The sequence below is a fragment of the Orbicella franksi genome, chromosome 8, assembly GCF_964199315.1.
Source record: "Orbicella franksi chromosome 8, jaOrbFran1.1, whole genome shotgun sequence".
In the NCBI taxonomy this organism is placed as follows: domain Eukaryota; kingdom Metazoa; phylum Cnidaria; class Anthozoa; order Scleractinia; family Merulinidae; genus Orbicella; species Orbicella franksi.
Genome location: NC_138152.1, coordinates 20,814,343 through 20,824,471, shown reverse-complemented (window position 1 = coordinate 20,824,471; position 10,129 = coordinate 20,814,343).

Sequence of the window (10,129 nt, the reverse complement as noted above, 5' to 3'; positions counted from 1 at the left end):
ATTGAGAAACCAGGGCAGAAATAATTAATTCCATTCACAGAAAAACAGAGCAACTCAGAGCACGGTAGTGATTAGCGAAGAAAACAATTTTCAATTCAACCACAGAACACCTCTAATGCAAGCGAATCAAAAAATGATTTTGAACCAGCAGCCAAAGCACACTAAAGCGAGCTGAGCGATAGGAATAATTTCTTCTGACAGCCTTTCCAACAAGGCAAAACACAAACGGAGGTGTCATCTTCCTTTGATCATGTTTTTTTCACCTTCAGTTAATTTATACTAATGTAACCTTTCTTTCTTCAGTGTGAGGAAACAAACTCATTGTCATTGCCAACATCAATGTCGAAGTCCATCCGCTTGTAAACTCCATTTGAAAAAAAGCCACAGTGCATAGTCCATAACAGCGGCCACGACCTTAATAACACGTCCCACCGGAACGTTTTGTTGTTTTTGTTGACCACTCAGAACTGCATTTCCGTGGTCTGCATATGTCATTTTATTCCCAAGGAGTTGTGAAAATATATCTTCCACTTCGATTTATCCATCGAGAAATACCAACTCTTTCTAAAGTACCGCAAAAGGCGCTTCTATCGACAAAGCGTATTCCTCCGTCGACCGCCGTTTCTTTTTGTGAGATTTCGTGAAGAATTTGTTCCAGAATTCGTATACTATTCTTTGATGTCCAAATCAATTTCGCACTCTTTCCGCGTATTTCCTAAGAAATGTATGTGGTCATTTATGCTTCAAATGACCTTCCATTAAAATTAACATTTTCGGATTCGTTGCACCCCATATACTAACCTACGTAAACTAGTAACCTCAATTATAGCGATCAAATGGTATAACAAGTCGGTGTAAGAGAGCATAAAATTTGCAAGATCAGATGCAGAGCACTGATTAGGTACATAGAATGTAATGTCACAAATTCTGTATCCAATCAATCGTCCTGGGCACACGCGCCAACAAAAATGCCGGGGTGATCGCATCTCGGATCAACGGACGCACGCATGAAAATTGAAAACAAATTTCAAAATGGCGACTTCCGTGCCATTTGAAGACGTTCTCGAAGAAGTCACTGGTATTGACACAGAAGAGCTACAAGACTCCAGTGAAGAGGAAAGCGACAAAACAGAGAAGCTATTGAGTCAGCTGTAAATTGTTTCATAGAATGCAGTGACCTGTATTTTTTTTGTTAAACAAGCGGCATTTAAGAGGTCTTTACGAACAACATGCTCGACGGAAAGATTCTTTTTTCTATTTTGTGTGAATCATTACTCAACACAGGAGCAAAGTTAAAAGACGAGACTTGCACATGGTTGGATTTAATCTACAGGAGGCTGTCAGCTCGTCGGCGAATTAAGAGACCTTGGTATTTGGAGTTTACCCGTGACATTCGAAAGGAAATTTTCTTAGCTCTTAAAAGGGCCTTTTCAACCACAACAAATCACGACCCGAGGGTAAATGTATGCATGGAAGGAAATGGTAAGGGCTTCTCAATTAGTATTGCATATTTTTTGTCTGTTCTTTACATGTTTCGAATTTTGACAGGAAAGACAATTAAACAGTGCCTTGTCATTACGGTTTCTGTAACATACGTGTTTTCTTTGCATGACTAAGTTTGTTCTGTGCACTTTGCCCTCACTTAACCAATCAGTTTGGATCAGAGCGCAGGACGTTGACCTCACCCAACTGAAGCAAAATTATTCTCTAAATTGACTGTTTCACAAGTGCATATCCTCATGGTAAACTTTGTTTGTACCAAAACTTAACTAAAAAGCGCTGTTGATTTTACCAGCCGAAATTGACTATTCGAAGGAAAACGCCGTCAGCGACCCTGAATTAGACTACGTTTATGGAAAGGCTTGTAATGTCAATGGTTGTATAAACGAAGAAGGCAGTGTAGATTCTCTTTTGTCTTCACTTGATTTATTCAAGTCTTTTTCTTCGTATTGTAGGGCTCTACTAGTTTGCTACGTCGTAATTTATGTCCAGCCTTCGCAGAAAATACACTTTATAGAGGTAAGAGAGCCAAAGAGTTAAGTTTCGCCAAATTGAATGCGTGAGATTAAAGTGCATCTAACCCAATTTTTTTTTTTTTTTTTTTTTCGCTAAAACGAATCTATTTGTTATTTGAAATAATTCTACGAAGAATTTTTGGATTCGGTGAAATCCTCGATTGTCTGTGCCCGACGAAATCTCGAAAATAGCCCTAAAACACCGCAATTTTCTATCACGACTGAGTTTGAGGAGAATGGGTCCAGCGGCTGTTGTGACGTCTACCCAGGAAGGTCGAATATCTCACGTCCCCTCATTTCCTTCAGGATGGTGCAATACACATTTGAAAAGTGCACAGAAATGCCTTCGAGAAGTGCTATCGGCTGTTGCAGTAGTATCCCAGATCTAAAAAAAGATATACCGTACAATTTACTGGCGATGATCGGTCAATGGTACAACAAAGACATAAACGATGGTTGACTTTGTTGAACCGAAACGAGCGAACTGAGTCTCTGAGAACCATTAATTGAAGAACTCTTACTGGAATTTGTTCCGCAGACTTTCAAATGCTATTTTAAAAATTTTCTGTTTAAAGCCAACCAGTAATTTGTAGAAATACTACTGACAACCTTATATCTTCAAGTCCCGCAGTATTTATAACATAGCCGCAAAGTTGTATGATCGACCAAGAAACGTTACGACCAAATATACTCATATGTAAATAGGTCGCAACTGTACGCCGCCAAACCGACACTTATTTCTCTTTCGATTTAGATAAAAGTCGAAGATTAATCCTTTAGAATTACATGATAACAAAATTGTTACACTTAAAGAGTTTTTCGAAGGTTTGAAAATCAGCAGTGCGACAAACATGCTATGCAATAGTGTCGAAAATATGACCGCGTAGCATTCATGTCTGCGGACCGCTTAGGGAACACTTCCCTTTGACTTATCCAACGAATTTCACTGCAAACTTTGAAAAAAAATTTACACTAGTTATTTGGAGTTACGACTTAAAACGTGTGAAATCGGTAATTGTATGAAATGTGTCCTTCCCAATTCCGCCTTGCTTCCCGCAGCTTCAAAAATAAAAGTCTAAACAATTCTACGATTTTCAATCGATCGAATCCAGTGTTTTGGAGGTCATCAAGTCTCGAAAACTGCAGCACTTACATCGCTTGTATAAACATGAAGCATTCCAGAAAGTAAAACACAAACTGGATTTAATAGAACAAACAACCATACCTTGACAAAACACATTCTCGCGATAGAAAAATGTAAACGGGCTATAAACACGGAAGCCGGTCGTTTCGCCTACAGGATAATTCGCCTACAAGTCGATTCGCCTACACTTAAGACGATTCGCCTACACGTTCTGAGATGTTTCGCCTACACTGAAGTCGATTCGCCTACACGATCTGAGATGTTTCACCTACATCGAAGCTTACTTTTAAAATAGAACAGAAGAATAAAGTGTACTTTAACTCAATGGTATATGTGTGTTATCGGATTAATCTTCTCCGAAGCGGACAAGATATATAACTTGTCCACATCAACCATGTCTTGTCCGTCTCAGCCATGTCCTCAGAGGGTATTTGAACTAAATGTTTGTCATTATTACGCTTACATTTGTCTTTTTGTTAGATTTGGTGAATTTTTCTTTTTTTCAAATTCTTACGCTATTCTTTGTTGTTCAAATCAATTTTGCAATTTTTCTGCCCATTTCGTAAGAAATATATGTGATGTATGACCTGTCACTAAAATTAACATTTTCGGATTCGTTGTACCCCATATAATAACCTAACTTGAACTCGTAAACTCAATATTAGCGATCAATGGTAAAACAAGACGGTGTAAGAGAGCATGAAAGACGCAAGATGAGATGCAGTGTGGTGATTGAATACAAATAATGTAGTAACAAATTGTGTGTTTAATCAATAATCAACTGGTTCTGGAACCTGTCCAATACGAGTGGTAGCAGTTACTGTCCAAAATAGTAACTCTGTCGTTAACTCGTGTTAGCACAGTTCCTGCCTTTTCGTCCGTGTCGTGACTAAGTTAGCGACAGGCTACGTGCCGTAGCTCAGCGCTCCTGTTCAATGCGTGTAGGCTGCAAGTGTCCCAGTGTGCCTATCAAATCGTGATTTGACTGGTCTTAGGAAACCTAATTTACTAGAACGGATAACAGAATTGTCCACACTTTTTACCCAGGCAGTGAGGCCTGGGTTTAAATTTCGGCTCCTTTTTTTTTTTTTTTTCCACGTTCAGTCACAAATCGCCGTCTGGTATCTAAAGCGCATGCGCCACCTGTGCATGCGTACAGCACATGGAATTTACAGAGGTTGTCGTCGAGAAAAGTTAGCACGGATTCCATGATTTCTGGGGCGATGAAATCACATACAAACGAACAAACCGTTCAAGGTAGACAACCACTAAAGGACGTTAAGCGTTTTCAGAACGGGTCGCTGCAAGCCTCACGAGAGATCAATTTACGAGCGAACAAATTATTAACATTTTGAGTGAATCATGAATCAAGTTATACCAAGGGAGCCATCAACCGGGGCTATCAACTCTTCAACTTGGTAAAAAGCATCTACAGAAGCGTCTTCGTAATTTTAGACGTGATCGTGAACCAAGCAGAATCCCAGTACGAGCTCAAGAACGTCTGAGCAACAAGAGCAGAAAGGTTAGAGAATTTGTTTACGAATTCATCTGTTCGAGTACACCTAGGTAAAATGCTCTGAGAAACTTCGTAAAGTATAATAAAGATAAAATCTCGAACTAAACGATATTCTCTCGTTATTTGCTTGTAACAGAGTTGTGTCTTAACAAGAGTGAAACTCATGTAGCGAATTATTGGACATTTAAGCTGAAAGAAACTAATGTATGTTGACCCCAGCAAAAAGATTCTTGGCTTGCACTGTCACGCAATCCTGACGCAATAAAAAAAATTATTCGAAAACCATTTAGTGAATAAAATCAAGAAATTGTGATGTTATAGGAGATTAATAAAGACGAAACTCCTCGAATTTTTAAGTCTGTGCGTTTTCCCAAGCTCAGATATTCGTCGAAATATTTTGCACAAATTTACAGAGACCAGTGTGGAACCGCCTTGTCGGTGTACCTCCGCAGTACGCCTACATTGCGGCCAGAAAATATTGTAAACATCCGGAACTTACTTTGGCTACCTAGGCGACTGATTATCTGTACTGAAGAAACAAGCATTTACATAGGCACTTTTCCTAATACTTTAACTTCTAAATGGGCTAAAAATCACGAGATAAGTATATGATTTCGACAACCGCGTTCGTAGGTCTATGTCACGCATCGCCATAACTATGAAATTCAAAATGTCTCGCTTGCTTGAGAAACGCAAATAACAACGACACAGGTTAAGGAAAATAGACTGAAACGTTTATAGGTTGATATAAAGACCTTGACTTATTTCACACCCTAAAGACTTGCAAACGAGTAATAAGTTATTAATCGATTCCAAGAAATCATATCAAAAGTACAACTTCAAATGCAGAACATTTAGCTCGATTGCAATATAGCTATTGCTTCTCAGTACAACGACTGCCACGTAGGGGCCAAACCACCCCCCAAATGTTTCGTCAGTACTTGGGTATTTCACATTATTTCGCATTACTTAAAAAGTATTGACTCTTTCTACACTAAACTTGGCAGATGAGCAGGAGACCTATTGGCAATTGTATTTAGGTGAAAAATGTCAGTAAATATCAAAGTTGTGACGTCACAGTGATGACGTCATGTTTTTTTGCCACTTTTGAAGTTTTTAATATGCGTATTTTTTACAATGTGTTTGAAAGAGCACATAAAAGGGAGTGGAAACCTGAAAAAAATTTGTCCATATCACAAAAATTAAATGAAATATGGCATTTTTAAACATGAAAAATAACTATGCAAAATATGGGGTCCCCCCTTTGAGAAAAATCCCCAAATTGGAGCCGTAACTTTGCTCCAGCAAATGCAGCTATGCTGCACATGTGATGTGCCAGATGACTAAAGCAAAAATAAAGAAGAAAATCGGAATAAAAAATTATCCCTCTAGTGTTATTGCGTTAAAATTAGTTTCGTTACGTCATAACCTGTGACGTCACCCGTTTTGCTACTGTTAATACCATCCTAACAAAGCCGAAAATCAAATTTCTAAAACCACACGATTTTTGACAACATCAAGCTTTCTATTTTTCTAGATTATTAGCCTTCCTAGAATAAAAGTGAAAAAAATAAACCAGAGAGACTGACTTAAGAAGGACAGTATGGTTAAGCAAATTCCGGGAGAGATACAAAAAAATATTTAACTTATCATATCTCAAAAAATAATCATCATAGCAAAACACGGTTTCCGACATTTTATTCCTTAAGTCAAGGCCTTTTCAATGACATAATCTTTTTATCAGATTTTACAAAAAATTATAGCACGTTTGGGTGACGTCATCAATTATGACGTCATAATCTGACATTTTGTCACAACTTCCAAATTAAAATAAACTGGAGAACAAAGAAAGCTCATCTCCCAAACTTGGTTGAGAAATATATAAACCAAGCAAATATAGCCTTCATGAAACATTAGGGGGGTGGTTTGGCCCCTACGTGCCTGGGTACACGCAGCAAAGCGTCTAGTTTTTATTAAAAAAACTTTTGAAAATTATGACTAGTTTATTTTATTTAAATCTCAACTTATCATGTAAATAGAGGCGCGGAGGCCTCATGATTAGTGCGCTCGTCCCCGGATCGAGTGGGCCTAGTTCGAGCCCTAGCCGGGGACACTGTGTTGTTTTTTTGGGCAAGACACTTAACTCTCACATTGCCTCTCTCCAGCCAGGAATATAAATGGGTACCGGCGAATTGTTGGAAAAGCTGCCAAATTGCGGGGGAGTGACCTGCGATGGACTAGCTTCCCGTCCAGGAAGAGTAGAAATACTCCTAGCCGCTTCATGTTATAGAAACCGTGGTAAAGTCCGGCAGCTATAAGCCAGTCAGCTCCAAGGCTTCACTTATCATATAGGCACACATCATATACATCTCTTGCAAAGATATTGAAAATATACCACGGTTTCTACTGGAATATATTCACCTAAAGATATTACTCTTTACTTGTCTTTTACTTCCTTCAATGTCTAAAGGACAAATGGGCAAATTTTATTTAAAATATGACTTTTGTCTTGCTAATTAAGGTACTCCTATAGACGAAAATGGCGTTAATTGAAGCGGTGAAGTTTCGTATCTCAGTTAAGTGTCATTGTCAGAGAAAACTGGGCAGCAGGAAAAGATTGAGGTCGGCTGTTTACCTTCATCTTAATTTTCACAGTTTAAAAGCTATCCGAAAAGATTAACAACCATGGCATTTGCCGAGGAAGGTGTTCGTTTTTCTTCGAGATATCACGACATCATAATTTTGGCCTGGCAAGCGGTCTAAAATGGCCGAAATTTCCTGCAACTTTAGGTGAGGCTAAGAGATGCTTATTACAAATTCCAGAAAGTCTTATTTTTTGCGATAATATTTGTCCCGTTATTGGTTGACTGAGATATATTTGAGGTCTTTCGCTTTAATTCTACGGTTTTCTTAAGGTGCCATATATCGCCGCTGAATCGTTAATGGCGTGACTTTAGCCATTCTCAGCGACTCGTTTTTCAAAAGTGCGGTATTTTATTCCTACAGAAAAGATATTTTTTTTTGACAGTCTTTTGCACTGCCATCACTATGCAGTTTAGTTAAAATTGTTAAAAATTTGAGGTAAATCGGAGTAACTGGTCTTGCAAAGTCCCAAAAAAAATCATTAGCGAGAATCATTTCCCGCGAAAATTTTTAGCGAAGAATATCACTTTATTCCCACTTTCTGCTATTGTTACCCTTGATTTACTGAAAGATCCGTTAAAATAGTTAGTTGGACAGCAGAATAGCATATTTTAGCTGTGACATCGTTTTCTTACTACATAAAAATTTCGAACTCGCCAAATCCTTACCATTATCTGGGCTAAACTTTTCCCTCAAAAATTCTAGTTTTTAACGTCACGCTACGCGGAAAAACAAACTGGATCCTTAGTTCGCTGGTAATTTTTGCTATCAAGTAGAACAAGAAGTTTAACGCTAAAAATTTGTAAAACACATGTAAAAAACGAATAAGGTTTCGGCGCTACGTTATTCCATTATTAAGGTAAAAAGTGAAAAAGCATAACGTGTACTATGCGTATATAAAATATAATCAATACATAAAATATTTGCGGGTTCTATGCGTATAATTTCCAAGGTAGGAAAAACAATACAAAAAAAGTGTACGAAAGTGTTAAGTAAACAGTTTGGCGCGAATGGAGTCGGTTTGCGTGTTAAGAGAACGCTTGATGTCGATCCTTTATGTATAGCATCTCGTAGACTTAGCAATCGAACTTGCTGTTACATTTCCTCAGAACTTTGAAAAGGTGGTCAGCCTTTGTTCTGTTGTTCCCATGCTGTGTTTCAAAGTGTTTTCCGATGGCTGAATAACGGTGTTCATTTATGCGTTGATTTAAGTGTTGGGCAGAGAACGAGAGTTCAAAGTGTTCATTCTGAGGAAAAATAATAAAAACACTTATTTTTTTCTCAAGCGTCTGAGCGGGCCGGAATCCTAAATCCTCGAATTTGATTGGCGAATCATACGCACGTGACCGGTCCAGGTTTTCACGGTACGGCCCGCGGGCCGGATTTTTTCCTCGCTGCTTAAGTTTCGCTCCTAAATGTTAGCGGTAATTGTCAATCTTTTGCCTTTTTTTACACATCTATCGACGATTAGTCAACGCAAGTTTATCTCTGTTCACTTTGAAATGGCAAGGAAAGCCACTGTAAGTAAATCTGTAAAACCAATTTACTGCAGGAAAAAAAAAATTAACATCTTATTTACCGGCTTAGGGTCGGCAAATAACATATATCTCTTTCTGAACAAATATCGTTCCTCTTTCAAAGGTAACATTTTATTATTTTTTCCCAAAAGGGTGCGGTAACGAATCCTGCAATCTGATTGGTTCTTAGCGCAGTCCGCATTTTCCTATCTCTGACCACGGTCACGATGACGCTGGGAAATGGCGCGGGCGACGTCGACGTGTTGGTCAATTTTCGTGTATGAACCGGCGGTAATGGTCCACCTTTGCCCTTTTCACGCTTCCACCGACGATTACTTAACATAAGTTTATCTCTATTCATTTTTAAATGGCAAGGAAGGTCACTCTAAGTAAAATCGGTTAAGTATTTTAAAGTTTTGAGAATTTTTCTGGTTGTTTGTAGCTCGGCGCTGTAATGGCGCGCAATCCTGTGTCTCCTGTATTTCTCTTGCCCCACAACTTTAAGCAAAACAAAAGTCATTTACAGTCGAGTTTACCTCTCTGATGGTTGCTGTATTTAAGATAATTTCTGTGGAATACACTTAACGGATTTCCTCGCTTTCTGCCACTCAATTTACGGTAGAAAAGTCTGATTTCGAGTGATTCCGAAAGACTGAAAGAAATTGTTTTAGTAGTAAAACTTCAAACTTTGTACGAAATTTCATACCGGGGAAAAAAAAAATTGGACAACTTAACTGGTGAACTAGATGCATCTAACATAAAGTAGTTCGAAATAAACCTGTTCCATGATACATCTTTCTTTCTCTAGTATCTGAGTTCCTCGCTCGTTCGCTCGTTAGATTTTTTACGATGGTTTGTAGAGGGCACGTGAGCCAATGACAAAGTTGCGTAAACAAATCCATTTGCAAGCCAATTTACCGCAGGAAAAAAAAAAAAGAAATATTATATTTGCCGGCTTAGAGTCGGTCTGTATAGTGAAAAACTGTGACCTCGGTCTTGAAAATGCCGCCCTCGGTTGGCCTCGGGCAGCATTTTCAAGACCTCGGTCACAGTTTTCACTATACGAACCTCCAAGCCGGCAAACAACATACATTTATTTCGTTCTATTCTTGACATTCAGGTCATTTGAACCATCTTGTTTATGTAGACCTTCTTGAGTTACCATCCATTTATCTTACAAGGAGACAACTACATTTTGGCAGCGTTAAATACATTTTCCGCTGGCGTCACATTCCGCACTGAGTTTTCTGTGTTAGGTGTACATGTCGGAGAACGCTCATTGCGAGGTCGTGAT